This window comes from Nyctereutes procyonoides, unplaced genomic scaffold, assembly GCF_905146905.1.
Source record: "Nyctereutes procyonoides isolate TBG_1078 unplaced genomic scaffold, NYPRO_anot_genome, whole genome shotgun sequence".
Taxonomy (NCBI): domain Eukaryota; kingdom Metazoa; phylum Chordata; class Mammalia; order Carnivora; family Canidae; genus Nyctereutes; species Nyctereutes procyonoides.
Genome location: NW_026575024.1, coordinates 21,528,662 through 21,547,065, shown reverse-complemented (window position 1 = coordinate 21,547,065; position 18,404 = coordinate 21,528,662). Strand labels below are relative to the sequence as shown.

The following is an 18,404-nucleotide window of genomic DNA, read 5'->3' as shown; positions in this document are numbered from 1 at the left end:
TGCTACCTTTTTCTTTTCTTTCTGTTTTCTGTGTGGAAACGCAGCCTGGAGACCCTAGATCACTGATGGTCTTTGTTGCATTCGTTCTCTGCTTCTTTAAATCCTAGTGGTTCCATTTCCTCCTGGCCTATTAATAAGTCTGTGCATGAGGGTTTTGTTTTCTTCATTGTAATTTGTAGTGACTTGTCTCTCTGATGGAAGACCCTTTTGAAAAGAGTAATGAGGTGGCAACACATGTCACCTCCAGAGCGGTGCTTTCACCTCCAGAGCGGTGCTTTCATGTATTTCTGTATTAAAGTATGATTCAGCCAACATCAGGAATTGCCGAAATAAACTATTTACAGCTCAGGTTCCCCTTTTTATGTTTCTCCTCCTTGATGGTGCACACTCCCAGCAAAATGCTGCCATGAATTGCGATGCTGTAACTGGAGTAGTTACTGCTCGGCCAATCTCCTCCTGCTATTGTCTGGTAGCTTGCTGCATCCCTCCCCCCAGTAAGTAGCTGCAGAGCAACCTGGAAGGCCAGGAATTTATGAGCATTGACAGTTCTGCTGGAAACTAACAGACACTTGCACCAGGGAATTGACATGGTTGGATGGTTATTTTAAAGCATGGGGAAGGGGAGCCAAGGAACTGGTGTGTATGAGAAAGGAGAAAAACCTGGTCCGATTGGTCCATTTGGTTGTCTTGTTAGAAGTTAACATTTGTCCCATGGTTTGGGTGATTTTTTTTGTCAGTGATTGGTAGAATTGATGTGGATATCTACAGGGTCTTTTGCATTCCTCACCCTCCTAGATAAAAGTTTGAGAGATCCTGTCTATCCCTTCTCAGATGAATTTGGCTTAGCCTCTATCAACTCAGAGTGGCTAAAGGGAAGGTGATGTGACTGTCTTCAGAGGTCACTTCCAGTGGTGTCTTCTCTGTTCACCTCAGCTCTCCAGAGACAACAGAAAGTCTGGCAGGGTTGGAACTGGCAGGGCAAAGGACTGGACTTGAGATCTGAGAACAAGGAGAGAGTTCTGTTCACCCTGGTCAGTTATTGGCCACATACGAGCTATGGACATGCTAACCCCACTGCCAGTCTGTTTTCTTTCCTCAATGGGAATTGAGCAAAACAAGGCCCTGGGAAAGGGAATGGATAGTTTTGGAGATCTAACAGATAAAGTTTTGCAGTCATTGAATACCTGCCACATTTCTGCACTACTGGGTTGTGGACTGTTTTATTTAGGCTTCACGTCCTATGAAGTAGACTTTTTTTTAGGTAAGGAAATCAGCTGAGAAAGGAACCAACCTGTGGTTCTATAGCTCACTGGCTATAGACAACAGCCTTTTACTTAACTTCTCTGGACTGCATTCTCCTTTCAGGTCTGTCAGATGAGGAAACTAGACTAGTGAACTAGAAGCTCTGATATCTGTACCTTATGATTCTGAGGCACAGGCCCTAGTTGTCAAGGCTTTGTCCTGTGATCCAGGAAACTCCTCAGGAACTATGCTCTGGCTGACCTGCTGGGTTCTGTTGCTGCATCTTCAGCATGTTTGAAGAAAGGTACAATAGGAAAACAGCCCTTAGCAGGCTTTTGCTCTGTGTGCATGGTACTGAGAAGAAGAAAAGTGACAGACTCAGTGAGCAGCTGTTTTCCTTTTGAAAAATGTGCCCAGTGGCGTGCTGGTAACAGTACATTTGCTTTAGAGTACCAGCATTAGGAATTTGATAACATTATATTAGTGAGGGCAATGGCTTGGTAAGACAGCTCCTGGAAGGCATGTTTGGCCTGTAATGGCTGGTGAGGATGAGCTCTGCATTCTGAATACACCAGCACCCAGAAAAAAATGAACTCCAGGGAGAAAATGCAGCCCTGGGCCTCTACCTGCCCCTGCTGCTGCTCCTGGCAAACTGGCCCTCAGGCCTTGATGGGAGTGTGAGAATGGAGGCAGAGCAGGGCAGGGGCACATTGTGCAAGGTTTCTTTGTCCCATTCTGTCCTCTGGATTATTTTCCCTATGCTGGCCCTTCTGATGCAAGAGGACCGACCAGGTTTGTGTGATTAAAAACTAGAACACAAAAACAAAACAAAACAAAACTAGAACACAGCAGCCTCAGACCACCAGGAGTATTTATAGACATTACCCAGCTCATTCTTGCCCCCAGGCTTCTACTTTGCTCTTCCCTCCATCTATAAAATTTTCTCTGACCTGTCTGGATACCTTTCAGTCATCCTTCAGGTCCTTAGTTGTTTTTTTTTTTGTTTGTTTTTTTGTTTTTTTTGAGATTTATTTATCCATTTTAGAGAGAGAGATAGAGTACAAGAAGGAGAGAGAATCCCAAGTTGACTCGGCTGAGCGCCCAGCCCGACACAGGGCTCAATCTCATGACCATGAGGTCACAACCTGAGTCAAAACCACCAGGATCAACTGTGCCACCTAGGTGCGCCTTCAGGTCCTTAGTTTTGATGTCACTTTCTCAGGGAAGCAGATGATGAACCCCTAGACTAGAATAGAGCTTCCTATTACATGGAGACTTGGTCTTATGACTTTGCCTCCATAGCACTTAGAATATAGAACCAATGGCCTTGTCACCTCTGGGTGCCAGGGCTTAGTCTCATGCTCAGCGTGGTGGTGGATGCATAATAAATGTTTGTTGACTGCATGAATGAACAATCACTTCTCTGAAGGACTGATCATTAAGAGCAAACATGGATTTGGGGCTCTCCCTAGAACACTGCATGGTTGAAGTCAATGCAGTTGACCCTAGTAGATTGTTTGAAAGCAAAAACAAATGGGTGGATTGCTAGCCATAAGTTTTACTTTGTCTCATTGGTTTTGAAATTATGGCAGAAGCCCCCTCTTTAGAGCCATGCCCTTAAGAATCAGGTCTGAAATGGAATAAAGGAAACCTCATTTAAAATGGAGCAAGGAGGCCAGGAGGGGGAGCTCTCACACCCTAACACTTGCTGTTAATTGCAGACCCCCACACGAAGAGACATATCTTGTACTCCCCACAGGAAAACACCTATACTTAACTACCCTAGTAGGAGGAAGATTTTCCCCTTGCCCAGCAACAGCCTAGCCAATGAAAAGCCACTACACTTCGAACTCCTGGTTTATTTGGGTAGATTTTTGTTTATAACATCCCCTCAGAACACCTCCTTTCCCCCATAAAAGAGCAGTCCTCTCCTTTGTTCTGGATTTGCTTGTAGTTTTTGCCATAGCTTGAATGGCCTGAATTGTAATTCCCTATTATTCCTGAGTAAACTTATTTTTGCTGGTAAAATAGCTAACAGTTTTATATTTAAGATTAACATATATTATGGATAGAACTTCCTTATACAAGTGAGGCCACCCTGTGACAAGCTGCTTTTGGTAATCCAACAACTCCTAAATAAGCACTATAGGCTGGGAATTAGCTTGCCGGTCTAGAACCTCTAAATGGTTGCTCTGCACTCCTGCCTTTTGTCCAACCTCACGGACTTATCACATATGAGAGTTAACTGCTTTAAGTTCAACCAGGTCCAGTCTCAGCACTTGTCACCTCTCAGTAATATAGTTTTGGAATATAGGTGAGGTTTGGTGGGGAGAGGTCCAGAGCCAATGACCGAGAAAGAGTTTTGAGACATCTTTGGTACAAAATGGTGGTTTTATTAAAGCATGGGGACAATACCCGTGGGCAAGAAGTGATGTTGTCCTGGGCTTGTGAGGGGTGGCTGACTGTATACTTGGGAGTCTCAACTCCCAAGATAAGGAAAAGGGAGATTTCAAAATAGCCTTCATATATTAAAGAGGACCTACAAGATACTGAAGGCCTTGCCATTGTCCATTTAAAGGTTTTTCTCCTAGTAAGGCATTAACATTAAGATAGTTGGGAGTTTCCTTCTGGAAGTTAGGTTATTGATAAGAATGCTTTTTTCTTGTAAATCACTAAGACATTTTATAAACTGAGGGAGACTTAGGTCTATAGGACAATAATCTGTAATCTCTATAAGGTAAATATTTGTTTTTCCTTTCCCTTAGGTTTAGGGCAGCCAAGAGTGCCTGAGGAATGTCAAATATATCCCACCCAGGAGTGGGGGGGGGCGCGTTTGCAGGGTGTGAGCTTGTGCTTTGTCCTCAGCTAGCCTTCTGTTCCCCAACATCAGCACCTTCCCCAACTCTTAGAGGTAGCATCGTAGCCTGGTATGGTACAGATAGATCCACTGCTTATCAACCATGTGATCATCCTAAACTCTCAGGGCCTAAGTTGCCCCGTGAAATGCTAGATCTACTACATGGGGGTTGTGAGGGTCCGGTGAAAAGACCTATATAAACTTAATGTGGATGCCAAAATAGAGTAGGCACGTTAAGTTCAAGTTCTCAACTCTTACCAAACCTGTCTTCAGTTCTGCCCATTGTGGCCTTTGTCCCATGTACTCATCCTCCTGAGAGGTCACTGGAAAGCCAGGCTGCCCATGCCTGCGGGGTGGGGGGGTGTAGATACTAGGAGATTATGACAGGATTTTACTGCCCTGCGGTGTAATAGCTCCATGCTCTGTAGCTGCATGAGACTGGGCAAGCTGATTGTTGAAGGGCATGTCAGGTGTCATGATATGCTAAATAGAGGGTAGCATAAAAACAGCTACGTTCCTCAAATCAACACAAGGGGCTGAGAGGAGAATCTAGATTAAGGTGACTCTAGAGAGGAGGTAAAAAGCAAAAACCACCCTTAAGGCCTAGAATTGCTGGTAATTTAGTTCCGCTTTTGTGGGTTGGGCTGGAGAAGGACAAGAATTATAATTGAAATCCTTTCAGGTTTGCATAATAAAACCTTCAGAAATAGATCAGGGGAGGCACTTAGCTTGGGGGATGGGTTGGAAAGAAAAAATTTGCCCTTGGGTATAATAGCATGATTGGCTGCCTCCTAGGTTTTATAAGGATTAGTACAGAATGAGTTGTCTCCTTGGTATTAACTGCTTCAGAATGGGAGGGAAGAAGAAAAGAACTGGAATCCAGAAGTGGGATTTGACCTTTTACTTCTTGTCTCTTTTAAAATTCTTATTAAAATAGGTCCAATTTTCCTTGTATTGCTTCATTAGGTAGGTGAGTTATTGAGTTTGTAGCAGTTCTAGTTAATTGCGCTGTTTTAACATGGTTCCCCCGGAGGCTGTTAGGAGCTTTAGGGGGGTGAGCTACAAAGCCGTGTGTAGGTGTGTGGTGTGTATGCTCGGCATATGACAGCAGTTGATAACAGGTCACTGCTCTAAAGAATATGTTTCTGTCATCTGCAAAGAATTGTGATTGCGGAGGAATCAGGAATCATCTGGAAGCATGTTACCTGGTGCCTCTCAGACTCCCAACACCAAGGGAGTGCAGACCAGAGCTCCTGCCACCTACCAGCGTTGGAAGAGGGAAATGGCAAAACCTTTCCTATAGTCATTAGAGAACCAAGTTTGGTCAGCATGAGTGAAAAAGAAACATTTTTAATGCCTCCACAGTGGGCTGTGGCAATGACATGACATACGTAAAGAAACCAGCCTTTTATCAGGGCTCCTGCTTTGTTCAAAATTTAACAAAGACACGAATGAAATCCTGGGGGACTGCTCTCCCCCAGTGTTCCATCTCCAGATCCTTTTCTTTGGATTGGCAGTGTCTTCCCTCAGTTATTTTTCTGTTTTACTGTATATACTCTCCTTGATTTCGTCTACTTACTGCAGCTTTAACCCATATCTCTTTGCTGTTGATCCCCAAATCTTCAACCTTGTGTCTCTCCCAGGCTCTAGTCAGTTCACCTAATTAACCAGCAGACAACTCTATCAGACAGGTCAACTCAGCTCATTCAAAACTATATTCATTCCTTCATTGCCCAAGGCTCTTCTGCTTTTTCTGTATGGGATAATGGTTACCACAGCACCATGCTCTATTCCACCACCCAAAGCAGACAGAGATCCATGCTTGACTCTCATAGTCCTCACATGTAATTGGTCATAAATCCTATAAATTCTGCCTTAGTCAGTCCTCTCCACTGATTCCAGTACCACTGACTGCTCTTATCATCTCTCCTGTCACTATAGCCTTAATAATTTTCTCTGCCCTAGCTTCCCAGCTCTCCTGTCCCCTCAGTCTGTCCTGCATGCCACCACCCAAATGAGAGAGACACTCCCAGCCCACAACTGTAAAATTACAGTTTATGGAAGGACGGAAATAAACATGGGGAATAAAGCAAGCTTACATGTATTTACCAGAAAACCATATTAGCGAGGACAAAAACATACCAAGCAAGAATTACTTCATTATTCAGGGGAATGGGAGAACAGTAATGCTTAGCAAGGAAGGCACTTCTGGTGCAAGGGAGAGGAGAGCTATAGGCTAAGAACAGACGGTGCCAGAATTTTAGCCTACCAGTTTGTCGTTAACCTGTATTCAGCATCTGTAGGAGTGTCTTTACATATCTGATCATGTTTGAGTCTTAGGGCTACCCCCATACAAGGGAGGTGTTATTTCTCATTCTGAAAATGAGGAAATTGTAATGACTTCAAGTAATATAGTGGGTAAGTGTCTAAACTAAGACTTACACCCTCAGCTTGTGACCACAAATCTCACACGCATTTCATGAAGCCATGCCATTGGTATGTGCTCTTCTGGATCGAAGCCAGCTTGCTCTTCTCTAGGTTGCTGGTGAAATAAAAAGCTCTTGATCAGAAGACCTTGGTTCTAATCTTGGTGCTTTGACCCAGGGAGGTCATGATGGTGGTGGAGACTCTTACTTAACCCTTTCAAATTGCATAAGTTATTAGAAGCTAATAGCAAAATAACTCAGGAAGACTGTGTCTAGACATTTCTAATACCTTTCATGGAGCTCACTCATGGTAGGTGCTCAATAAATATTGGTGGAGGGCAGCCCTGGTGGCTCAGCGGTTTAGCGCTGCCTTCAGCCCAGGGCATGATCCTCGGGACCCAGGATTGAATCCCACGTCGGGCTCCCTGCATGGAGCCTGCTTCTCCCTCTGCCTGTGTCTCTGCCCCTCTCTCTCTGTGTCTCTCTCATGAATAAATAAATAAAATCTAAAATAAATAAATAAATACATACATACATACATACATACATACATAAATATTGGTGGAGTGAATAAATGAATTTATTTAACACCAGTATAGCATTAACCATCAATAGTCAGGATCGAGGCATGTATCAATAGTAAAGAGCATTGCATAATTCAAGGAATTCTTACCAATTAACCAATGTATGGTTCTCCCACAAGGCCACTCAGCTTCTGTTCCACAGTAACATTTAAAACATATTTGTTTATTCACCTGTAACAATAGATTAATACCTGCCTCTTTAGGTTACTGTGAGAATTATTACTGTGAGGTGACTGGCTTATGCAGGTCTAACATAGTGTAGAGGTTTGGTAAATGTTAGCTTATATAGATTATTATTTTAATACTGACCCTAGACATCATACTATACTAATACTTGTTATATTAGAGGTTGTAGAAGTCTAGGAAGGAGTTTTCTAGAGTTCTGGGAATGCTTAAGAGAAGAGATGACATTCTGTTCCTTAAAAGATACATAGTATTCCTTCTTATACCAGTGAGGGGAATGGCAGAGTGGAGAGTGGGCGCTAAGGCATATATAGCTAGTTATTGTGATATGGATGATTAAGAATATGGGATTTTGATTAAGACAAAGCTTATGTTGGTGTCTTGGTCCTGTTGTTTACTGTCTGTGTGACTTTGGGAAAGTTGCTTAACTTTTCTGAGCCTGTATTTCCTCACTTGTAAAATTGCGGTGATATTGGACTCTATCTCAAAAGGATGCTATGTGAGGATTCAGTGAAATGATACAAATCAGGTGCTTATTAGCACAGTTTCTGCTTCCTTAATATTAGTGGACTGGGATGAACATGGTTTTCCCATTTGTGTTCGTCTTCTTTCCATTCTGTGGGTGATTTTTAAAGTATCTACCTAAAGAAATGCCTTCCCTCCCTGAATCTGCCATTCATAGAGGTGGACTGTGAATATGTCAGTCCCATGTGGAAAGTAACACAAAAACCTTCTCCAGAGAAGACATACCAAAGCAGCTCCATGTCCCCACTTCTCTATACTGTCTGTAAAAAGAGATGTCAAAGATTTTTGTCCCCCTTATATTCCCCAAACTTGAAAATGAAAAAAGGTTGGTTATAGTGGTCAGAACAGTGAGCAAGTGAAGAACAAACCGTATTTAATTTTAAGAATAGCATTAAGTCATGTGCTAACGGGCACTTTACGTTAAACAAGGATGGAAATGTCTTGCTGTTGTTTTTGTTGTTTGAAAACCTCATAATTGAACAGTTTCTGGATCAATTCCTTTTCTCTCCCTCCAGCTGCTTGTCTCATTCCTGACCTCAGATGACAAAATGTAGGGATGCTGAAATAAGCAATGTGTTTGGGTTCCTTTCATCAGGCTACAGGGGATGATTTTGAGTGTTGCACATCTGGTTTGCTAACAGGTTCCAGTCATATTAAGGATTTACCCACAGGCCTTTCCCAACTAGAGCACAACATAGTTGTTTGCCAATGAGGAAGACCGTGAAACAAGCTTTATTTGCCATCCTGGAAGAGGGAAAATAGGCTTATGGCCAGCTCACATTTATTGGGCATCTACTAAGAGACTCAGGGCTTTATAGGTGTCTATACTTTATGAATTAGGCATCTTAATCTTCTTCTTTAGTAAATGAGTGTTAGTTTGTTAATTACCAAATACTTTTTAGCAAGTAAATGACAAAAGCAGAATTTGAGCCTTGGTCTGTTTCCAAAGCTCCTTCCCACACCAGGGTGGCTCCAATGATCTTCTGATTGGCATCCATGGGCAACACAGAGCAGAGGGAAGAGGATTGTCTATGGAGGCAGAGAGACCTGGCTTCACATCCCAGCTCTACTCCCAAATGAGCAGGTAGCCTTGGACAAGTTATTCTCTCTGGATTTTGAATTCCTCTTCAATCAACAATACTGATAAACTCTTTCTCAAAGAGTTGTATGAAGAATAATGAAGAAGAAGAAGAAGAAGGAGGAGGAGGAGGAGGAAGGAGGAAGGAAGAATGATCATCCTACATAGCCTAGCTTGTAACAGTTTAATGATTGTATAGTACTGCGTATCATTTTCCTTTCAAAAATAGTCCTCTCAGGGTAGCCCCCGTGACTCAGCAGTTTAGCGCCACCTTCAGCCCAGGCATGATCCTGGAGACCCAGGATCAAATCCCACGTTGTCGGGCTCCCTGCATGGAGCCTGCTCCTCCCTCAGCCTGTGTCTCTGCCTCTCTCTCTCTCTCTCTCTCTCTCTCTCTCTCTCTCTCATTAATAAATAAATAATTAAAATCTTTAAAAAAAAATAGTCCTCTCAGCCTCTCCTACTTTTCATGTTTACATGTGGGATGCCAGTTCATTAGCTTTTGTGGGTGTGAAGCTCAGTTGACCAGGACTTCATGTATGGACAGGCTGTGTCATAACAAGAGTTTTCAAAGAGATAGGGCAGCCACTGTTTATCTCGATGGCCTATTAACACGTACCCTCAGTTATAATTCTGATCATGCTAGCCCAGTCAAAATGTATCAAGTCTTGAATGAAGTACCAGACCCTACTGTTTGAGTTTGACTCACAAGTAAAGGGTCTGTTTCTATGGTTAACAGCCCTGAAGGTAGGTTAATGAGGCTTCATTCATTCTTTTATTAACAGACCACTAGTCCCTGCTTTGTGCCAGGCTTGGTGCTGTAGATGGAAGGTGAACAAGCTCACCTCTCATCTAGGGAGACATAGAAACCTGTATTTATATTGCAAGGTAAAAGGCAGAAGCAAGCGTGAAGCACTGTGGGAGCAGGGGCTTCCTATCTGTTTTGGGTGGTGAGAAAGCAAATGGAGATTAGAAACCACTCTAACTCAGACACATAGCTCTTGAGCCAGTGTTCAGTATGAGTTAGCCAGGTGAAGGAGTGTCAAGTGAATAAAGCAGTATGTATTAATAAAGGTTGGAAGGGATAAGACTGTAGTGAGCCTTAAGAATAAGAATCATCTGGAATCTTGTTTCAAATGTAGTCTTCTGGGACACGTTCTCAGACTCCCATTTTACTGGTCTGCATGATGTTGGCGGATCTATACTTTTGTTAGGCTTCCCAGGAGTACTCTCTGAGACCAGTCTGGTACCAGCTGTTGGTGAGAAGAGCATAGAATCAGAGGTAAGGTGGTTAAGCAGAAGCCAGACCTTGAAGGATCCTGCAGAGCTGTTGTGAGGACTTAGGTAATACATGTACACTGCTTAGGAGAGTACCTGCAACAGAGGAAGCTTTCATTGATGTGGGTGGTTATTGCTGTTCTTATTTTATTATGTTATACGAAGAAACGATTCCCTCCAATTTTTACAGATCATAGATATAGTAGTACTTTTGGTTATTTTGGCTATCTCATCTAATTTGGCACAAATCTGAGTGGAGAGGATGAAGGAGAAACAATCATTCCTGTTTTTCTTTGTGTTTTTCATTTTGCCAGGTAGAAACTTAGTTCTCTAGTGACAGCATTAGCTGAATTCTTATTTTGGATATAGAATTTTCCACCGGTACATTTATTATTTTGTCAATATAACTCTGTTAGTTTTCATTTATAATCTTGATTAAATTTTATAGAACTGGTTTAGCATGCAATGCATCTCCTTTGTAGAAGACAGACAAATACCAGGTGTAGAAGCAACAATAGAGAAGTAACCAAACCTTTTTAGGCTATTTTGCCAGCATTTTTAGGTGGTGCCAAAGTGAGGTACTAACTTAGGGGCCAGGAAGCATCTGTGGGCTCTGGTTTATTAAAATTCAGCACATAATCTTTACTCGGATGTGCTTCCTAATATTATCATTTAGGACCATTTCTTGTTCTGAGTACTCTGGAAAGTTTTAACATTCATTATCTCATTTCACCTAACCCCCACAATAACCCTGTGAAACGTATATTATTACCCACATTTTACAGGTGAGAACACTGAAGCACAGAGAAGTTATTGTCTTGAAAAATCACACAGCTAGTACATAGCCTTTACTAGGAATTTTTCTGTGACTTTCAAAAGTTGAATCATAAGCAGTGTGTTCTCCTTTTTTAAAACTCATAAATCAGGGCCTAACTTAAACTGCTCACTGTCTTCTCTAATCAGTTTGAGTCCTCAGTAGTCCTGCTCCCCCTGCCCACCCCCGTACTGCATAAATAACCTCTGTCTCTCCGTCCTGAACATTTTGCCCTGCCACACTTTATTCACCTCTTCTTGGCTTCCAACTTTGAGTGTATCTATCTACTGAAAGCCTCTTCTCTCCTCATGGCCTCCCAGACTTGAAGCTCAACACCACTTCACCAGTTTCTATTCCTAAACTTTCCTGTCTGCTTCCCTTGCAAACTCGGCCTTTAAACACTTTACTCAGCACTGGTCTGTTTTCTCCCTCTGTTGGGCCCCTTTTAGGAATGAGACATAAATCCATAGTTTTTGAACCCCCATTGATCAGCATGACTCCAAGAGCTTTGAAAAAATACACATGCCTGGGCCCCACTTCCAGAATTTCTGAGGACAGGGACTCCAAACATGTATATATTAAACAGCTTCAGAAGCTGTCACTTAGCTAGTTCTAAGAACCACTGGCCAGAATGTTCAGAGTACAAGCATAGAGAAGTGCCCTTTTTGCTTTCTGTGCCAAAAGAAGATTCTTGACATGGTGGGTCTTAGGAGGAGGCTTGCTAGTAGAAATGGCTTTGTAGCTTTTTCTGAGTGTGAATAAAATAACCTAATGTAGGAAATTCAAGCATCATGAGAAGGGATGGAGGAAAAGTAAAAATCACCCCCAGTCTCACTACCCAGAAGTAATTACTGGAAGCATCATGGACACCATCCATTCAGACATCTGTGTTAGGGGTAGGGGTTTTGTATATATGCACATCATTTTGTGTAAATGGAATCATGGTGTTTATGCTGTTTTGTAACCTGTTTTTACTCAGTGCGTCTAGGGCATATTTGTTGGGGTAATAAGTCTTTTAATATAGTTAGGAAGCTAAACTATGTTTGTAGGAGGCAGGCTAGATTTCAGGTTACATGATCAGTTTGTGGAGGTGATAGTTTGGAAAGGTGAGCTGTGCTTGGATGGTCATGTTGGCTCTCCCAAGTATTGTGAATGTGCTAGGACTTCAGGATAGTAAGGAAATGAGGCATAGACTAAAGGCTAACTCATCTAAGGCCCCTTGGATGCAGTGTAAGAGGTGAGAAGGCCTTTCAAATGGTGTGTGTGTGTGCACACGCGTGTGTGGCTATTTTGTTAGACATGTTGGCATCTAGCAGTAGATATAATGTGGAAGGGGATAAACTGAAAACAAACTTGTATACATTTCACTGCTCATAAAGAATACGATTACATGTGTGAGATGTTTGTGTCCACCTTCCAGGACTCTTGTGATATTGGATGTGATTTTTGTAGGCAACAGCCTGCAGGTTGCTGGAGAAATGTTCTATGTATTTAATCATGTTGCAGTCTTGCTTATTTGGTTGGGGTTTTTTTGTTTTGTTTTGGTTTGGTTTGTTTTTTTTTTGTTTGTTTGTTTGTTTTGGGTTTTTTTATGGTAAGGAAATGTCTTTGGCTTACTTTTATACTCAGATTGATTTTGCTTGTGGGTGTCCAGATACTGATGAGCTGTAATTAGCATAAGAAGGAGGTTGGAAAGATGTTGAACATTCTTTTCTAGTAACCAGAGATCCCCAAACAGAAATTATTGTCAGGTATCAGGTCCAAGAGAAGCAGCTCTTTTCTCTTTCAGATGTGAGTCTATTAAAGGATAGGAGTGTTAGTTGAGGAGATCACTGTTGTGCCCAAGATTGCAAATCCGAGAAACCACCAAGGAGCCGACATCGATGCAAATGCACGAGGGTTTATTAGCAAGCTCGAGCTTGGGTCCAAGTATACCCAACACAGCGGAGCAGGGACTTGGACCCCAAAGTGGGTTACAGCTGGTTTTTTTATAGGCTGGTCTAGGGGATTTTCAGAAGGGGTGGAGGAATTTCTCAAGTTCTGTTTACATTCTGATGTGGGGCTTTCAAGGACATTGAGCTCTGTTCTCATTCTAATATGGGACTTTCTACCATGGGTGTGGGCTCTGTTGTCTTTCTGATATGGGATTCTCTGCCGAGGGCAATTCTGAGCTCTTATTCACAGGGGCCTAAGATGGTTGTGTTGGACCCTGGCTCACGGGTGCCAACGTGGCCCGGGGACGCCCCAGAGACCCAGACAGGCAGATGCAATCAGCAAGAGGGTTTATTGAACGTTTGCGCAAACGGGCTCCCCGCCTCCGAGGAGGAAAAGAGCCCGGATTAGCAATTACAGGGATCTTTTAAAAGGCAAAAGGAAAGAAACTGCCTAAAGACAAAAGAACCGCGGGAGTCGCATGGCATCCAGGTTGATTTCGGGGAGGGTCAACATGAACCTATTCAGGGACATTCCAATCAGGGTGTGTGTGGGGGGAAACGGTTTTCTTATTGTAAACAGAATGCTTTTAGTTGCTAAAATTTCAGGAAGAAGACTGGATGGGCTGCCTCTGGATTAAGGCTGGCCCTACTTACAAGGGGGGAGGTTTCTTCAGTTGTACTTGTGCTAATGCTAAACTTGAGGTGGAATGGCCTTGATTTTTCTCGGCCTCCACAATCACCACTGGGAATGGGGCAAGAGAGTCTTGCTGTGAACCATCATGGGGGTAATTTTCTGCAATTGAGTGCCTCTGAGCATTAGTAACTTTAAATCCCTTAAGTAGCCTATTAGAAAGGATCCCTGGCCTGGGTTCAGGGGATCTGTTTTCTGCCATAACTCAGGCTCAGGCTCTGTGATTTGGGTTAAGTACTTTGTCCCCTCTCACCCTGTTTCCCCACTTTTAAGAAGGAAGCAAACACATTTCAGTGTGTGAGAATCAGATAAGATAATATATGGAGAAAGTGTTTTGTATACCATAAAATTATGCAGTGTCTAGTGTGGTGGTATGTATCACATGGATCTTTCTCTGGTCTCCTGCATTCCTTACTTTTTTTTTTTTTTTTACATACTTTTCTTCCTTGTCCTGGCCCGAAAATAGAAAGCAAATGATTGTTAATTTGTTCCCTATTTGCTGCAGGGTTACCATAAAATAAATTAAGTGTATCATTTTGATAATCACTAAAAAATATGCCTACAACTTTCTTAAATGTATTGATTACTAATAAATCATGTCTCTGTTAAGTACACCTGCTGGCTGGCAAACTTGCAGAATAACAGTGTTTGCTAGCCTCAGTAACAGGCTGATTTTCCTGATGATGTGTCAGCCAATGTGAGGTTACTACTGCCAACGAAGGCAGCAATGGTGTCATGTTTATGGAATGTTTGCTGTGTTCCCTTGTATATGTGATATCAGTATCCCTACCATCAGCCCAGTGTCCGGTGTCATTAGCCTATTTTATTACTGAGGAAACAGCCCCAAAGAAGTTAAGTACCTTTTCAGATCATGCACAGGATTTAAATTAACATCTGTTGGAACTCAAAGTCATATTCTTGATCCTTTGCTTCAATTTCCCAAGGAGACATCTGAAAACCAAAAAGTTAAATGACTTTTAATCACCAAAGCAACAATCCAATAACTTTAGTTATTTCTAGAAATAAAATAGGAAGATTTATAATACTGGCAGGGCAGTCCTATTACCAGGTTTTTTGGTATTTGATAATGTGGTATGTGAATTTTTTCTTTCTTTTTTTAGGGTAGGGTGTATTTTGTAATGTGGGAGTGTAAAATTTTTTTATGACTTCAATCTCATTTTTTGAGAAAATGACCCTTCTAATAATAAAGTTTTTTCTATACATTTTATATGAAATTAGATATGTTTTTCTAAGCCAGAAGCTTGGCATGGTTCTTAATAATAGAGTAGCACAGCCTTACAGAAAGAACATGCAGACTTGAGTTCAAATCCCATGCCAGTTGTGTTTTGAGACTCAGTTTCCAGTGTAATGTAGGTGGGTTCCCCACAGCAACAAGCAGTTCTTGGACCCCAGCATGGTCTCCAAGAACTCAGCTCAGTTCTGACACTATCTACCCAGAGATAGCTTCAGATTCCACAGGTTAGGGGCTCAGTCCTATAAGACTAACCCCCACCCCCCACCCCCTGCTTTGGATGCCATTTGCAAGCCCAAATTGTTACCTGTTCTTCTGACCAAGTGGCTATAAAATCAGAGGTTCCCAAGACCCCCTCCTCAAGTTTGATTAATTTGTTAGAACAGTTCACAAAACACAGCAGTATTTTACTTACCAGTTACCAGCGGATGAGTCAGGAACAGCTTGATGGAAGAGCTGCACATGGCAAGGTTGGGGAAGAGGAGTAGGGCTTTCATGCCCTTTCCAGCTGCCGCTCTCACAGTACCTCCAAGAGAAACCAACCCAGAAATTCTCCAAACCTTGTCCTTTGGGTATTTAAGGATGCTTCATTATATAGGTATGGTGGATTGAACCTGAAGCCTCTCTCCCCTCCCAAGAAGTTTAGGGGTGAGACTGAAAGTTATAACCTTTAATTACAGGGTTGGTTTTCCATGGCAGTCAGCTCCCCATCCTTAGGAGTATTCCAAAAGTCACCTAATTAACAAAACAAAAGACACCTTTATGGCTCTCTTCACTTAGGAAATTCCTGGAGTTTTATGCCAGCAGGTGGACAAAGACCAAATATAAATATCTTATTATAAGTCACAATATCACAGTCACCTGAGGCACATTAATTACCTTCACTGATCCCAATGAAGGTTGAGAGTGAGTAGGAATGTCCCAAGTGGGCAAGAAAGGGAAGAGATTTTAGGTAGGGGGAATAACATATACAAAGGTACCAGAGGATGTGTCAGTGGCGCTCTGAAAAAGGCAGGCATTCAGTGTTGTGGTCTTAGGGTTAGAGTCTAATAAGCACAATGAACAGATTACTGACCAAGGCTAGTTGGGGTGACCAAGGGGGCAGAGGACCTGGACCAGGACAGCCTTCTCCTAACCTAGCCCCAGCAGACACTCCTAGCTGCAGTATCACTGAGAAAGGAAGAGCCACAGCGCGCGTTATCATGGTCTTCCTTGGCTATGGTTTATAAATCTACTAAATTTATCTTATTTTTCTAGATCTTTTGTAGAGTCTTCTTTGTTAATCCCAATTTTGGTATCCTTAAGGCATACCTCTCTTTCTGTCTCTTTGAAGTTCATTTGATGACATTAGTTATAATCATGAATACCTCCTGAAGTTAATCTCAGTGTAATTCCTGCTGTCCACACTAACCCTCAATCCCCTTTAATTCCTTTCTCAGATGACTATAACATTTTTCTCCTCTAATGGGCTCACTATTGGAATTCCTGCCCTGCTCCAGTCTGTCTTTGCTTCTTCCAAAACCCTTGCAAAGCACAAGTGAACTGCTTGGGTACCTCCAAAACACACACCTGATCACATGACTCCACTGCTCCTTTCTTTAGGGCTTCTTCATGCAGGTCTAGGATGAAGTCTAGATTTTTTTATCATGACATTGAAAACCTGCCCATTTGGCCTTCTGTCACTGTTCCCCCATTATCATCCCCTGTCCTCTCTCTAGCCTGAACTATTGGAGTTCCTCCATGTCTTGACCTCCATGTATTGACACCTGATGCTTTCCTTTACTTGAGACACTCCTTTACTCCCTTCTCTGTGAGACTAATTACTTATTCTTTGGAATTTTCCCCAATCCGGCTTCTTCCTTGAAGCATTCCCTGGTTTTCCACATTTGTATTTAGACTAGTCCCTTTCTTAGGCTCTCAGTAACATCCTTTGTGTGTGGGGGTCATTGGCTGGCTCTTTTCCATTCATCTGTGAGCTTTGCCCTGCTGTGGAGTATGTGGATTGGGGGGTGTAGAATCCCTTTTATCTTTTATATACTTTTGAATAAAAACTCATTTGGAAGAAAAAAATACTTTTATTATGAAAGATTTCAGGGACATCTGACTGGCTCAGAGTTCAGAGCATAGGACTTTTGACTCAGGGTTGTGAGTTCAAGCCCCATGTTGGTCATATGGGGTCAAAGCATCCTTAAAAAAGAAGGAGGAGGGGGAGGAGGAGGAGGATTATATTATGAAAGATTTCAAAAACACAAGGTAGAGAAAATTATACACTGAACTTTATGTACCTATCACCCAACTTCAGTGATTAGCATTTGCCAATCTTGTTTCATTCCTCTTTTTTTTTCCTTGGAATATTTTAAGATAATACTAGATATTTTGTAATTTCACCTTATGTGTGGAATTTGTAATTTACAAAATTAATAAGTGATATGAATGAGAGTTTTGGCCTTAGGCATTTTTAGGCCTTAGGCTGGCTAGAATATATATATACTTACATTGGGATCTGCTGATAGTTTAGCCTCATACTGTTAGATGTTAGAAGTAGCTTAGATTATGGGGATTCTCAGTCTGGGCCCTACTGATACTGTGGACTTGATACTTCTTTGTGGTGGGAGGCTGTCCTGTGCATTGTAGGGTGTTCAGCAGCATTCCTAGCCTCTACCCAGTAGATGCCGTAGCCCCCCTCACGTCACCAGCACACACATAAAAATTGCAGAACGTTTCAGACAATAGAATCTTCCTTTCACCCACCCCATTGAGAACCTTTAAAATAGAGAAAGAGAAGAATTTTGTAGATTTTGAGAGCTGGACTATTCAGAAAAGATACTTGGGGAAACTGGAGTTGGAGGTCCCAGAGAGGAACAGTGAATGTCATTCTGATTATTACTATGCTTATGAATATCATGTTGGAGAATGAAATGCTTCCCTGTCCCTGTGTCAATGTGTGTCCCACTCCTACCACACGTAGTTTCTAGGAGCTACCTGGGTGATGTCAGAGGCCTGCTCAGGGTGTCTCACTGAGCAGGGAAGATCACATGGCTGGGCTGAGGGGTTTCCTGGAATACCGCGACCAGCAAGGACCCACTGCTGATGATTTGCTGCCATGCCCAGTATCTGCCAGAGGCTGCTCATCATTCCCGTTTACCAAATATTTATAATGAAGCAGGCTAGGGAATTCTTTCCTTGGGAATGCATCTTGGGTTCCACAGTGGTAAACAAGTAGGATTTGTTTCACGGAAATTACTTTGAAGTCAATTTTTGCGAGAAACCATCTGTTAATACAAAGCAAAGGTACATTGGCAGTTCAGTGTGTAGCTTTGTTCAAAATGGGCTGTTTGTTTATTTCTCACAACTCAGTTTGCTAAGAAGTACCCTGAAAATTTGGGTGCTAGTAAATTTAGTTCACCATTAGGAAAGGCGGATTTGGAGGACAGAAAGAAAGCTGGACTTGGGGGTCAGATTAGTTTCTCACTAGCTCTGAGAACTTGGGTAAGGCACAGAACCCTGGTGGGCCTTATTTTTCTCATCTTTAAATTGGGG

The 18,404-nt window shown here is 42.3% G+C and overlaps 1 protein-coding gene across 2 annotated transcripts in view; it reads left to right on the top strand.

Annotated features, from left to right (window-relative positions):
• The window catches only part of CTNNBL1 (catenin beta like 1), a 162,454-nt gene that overhangs the window by 97,433 nt on the left and 46,617 nt on the right, over nt 1–18,404 (top strand). The window lies entirely within an intron of this gene.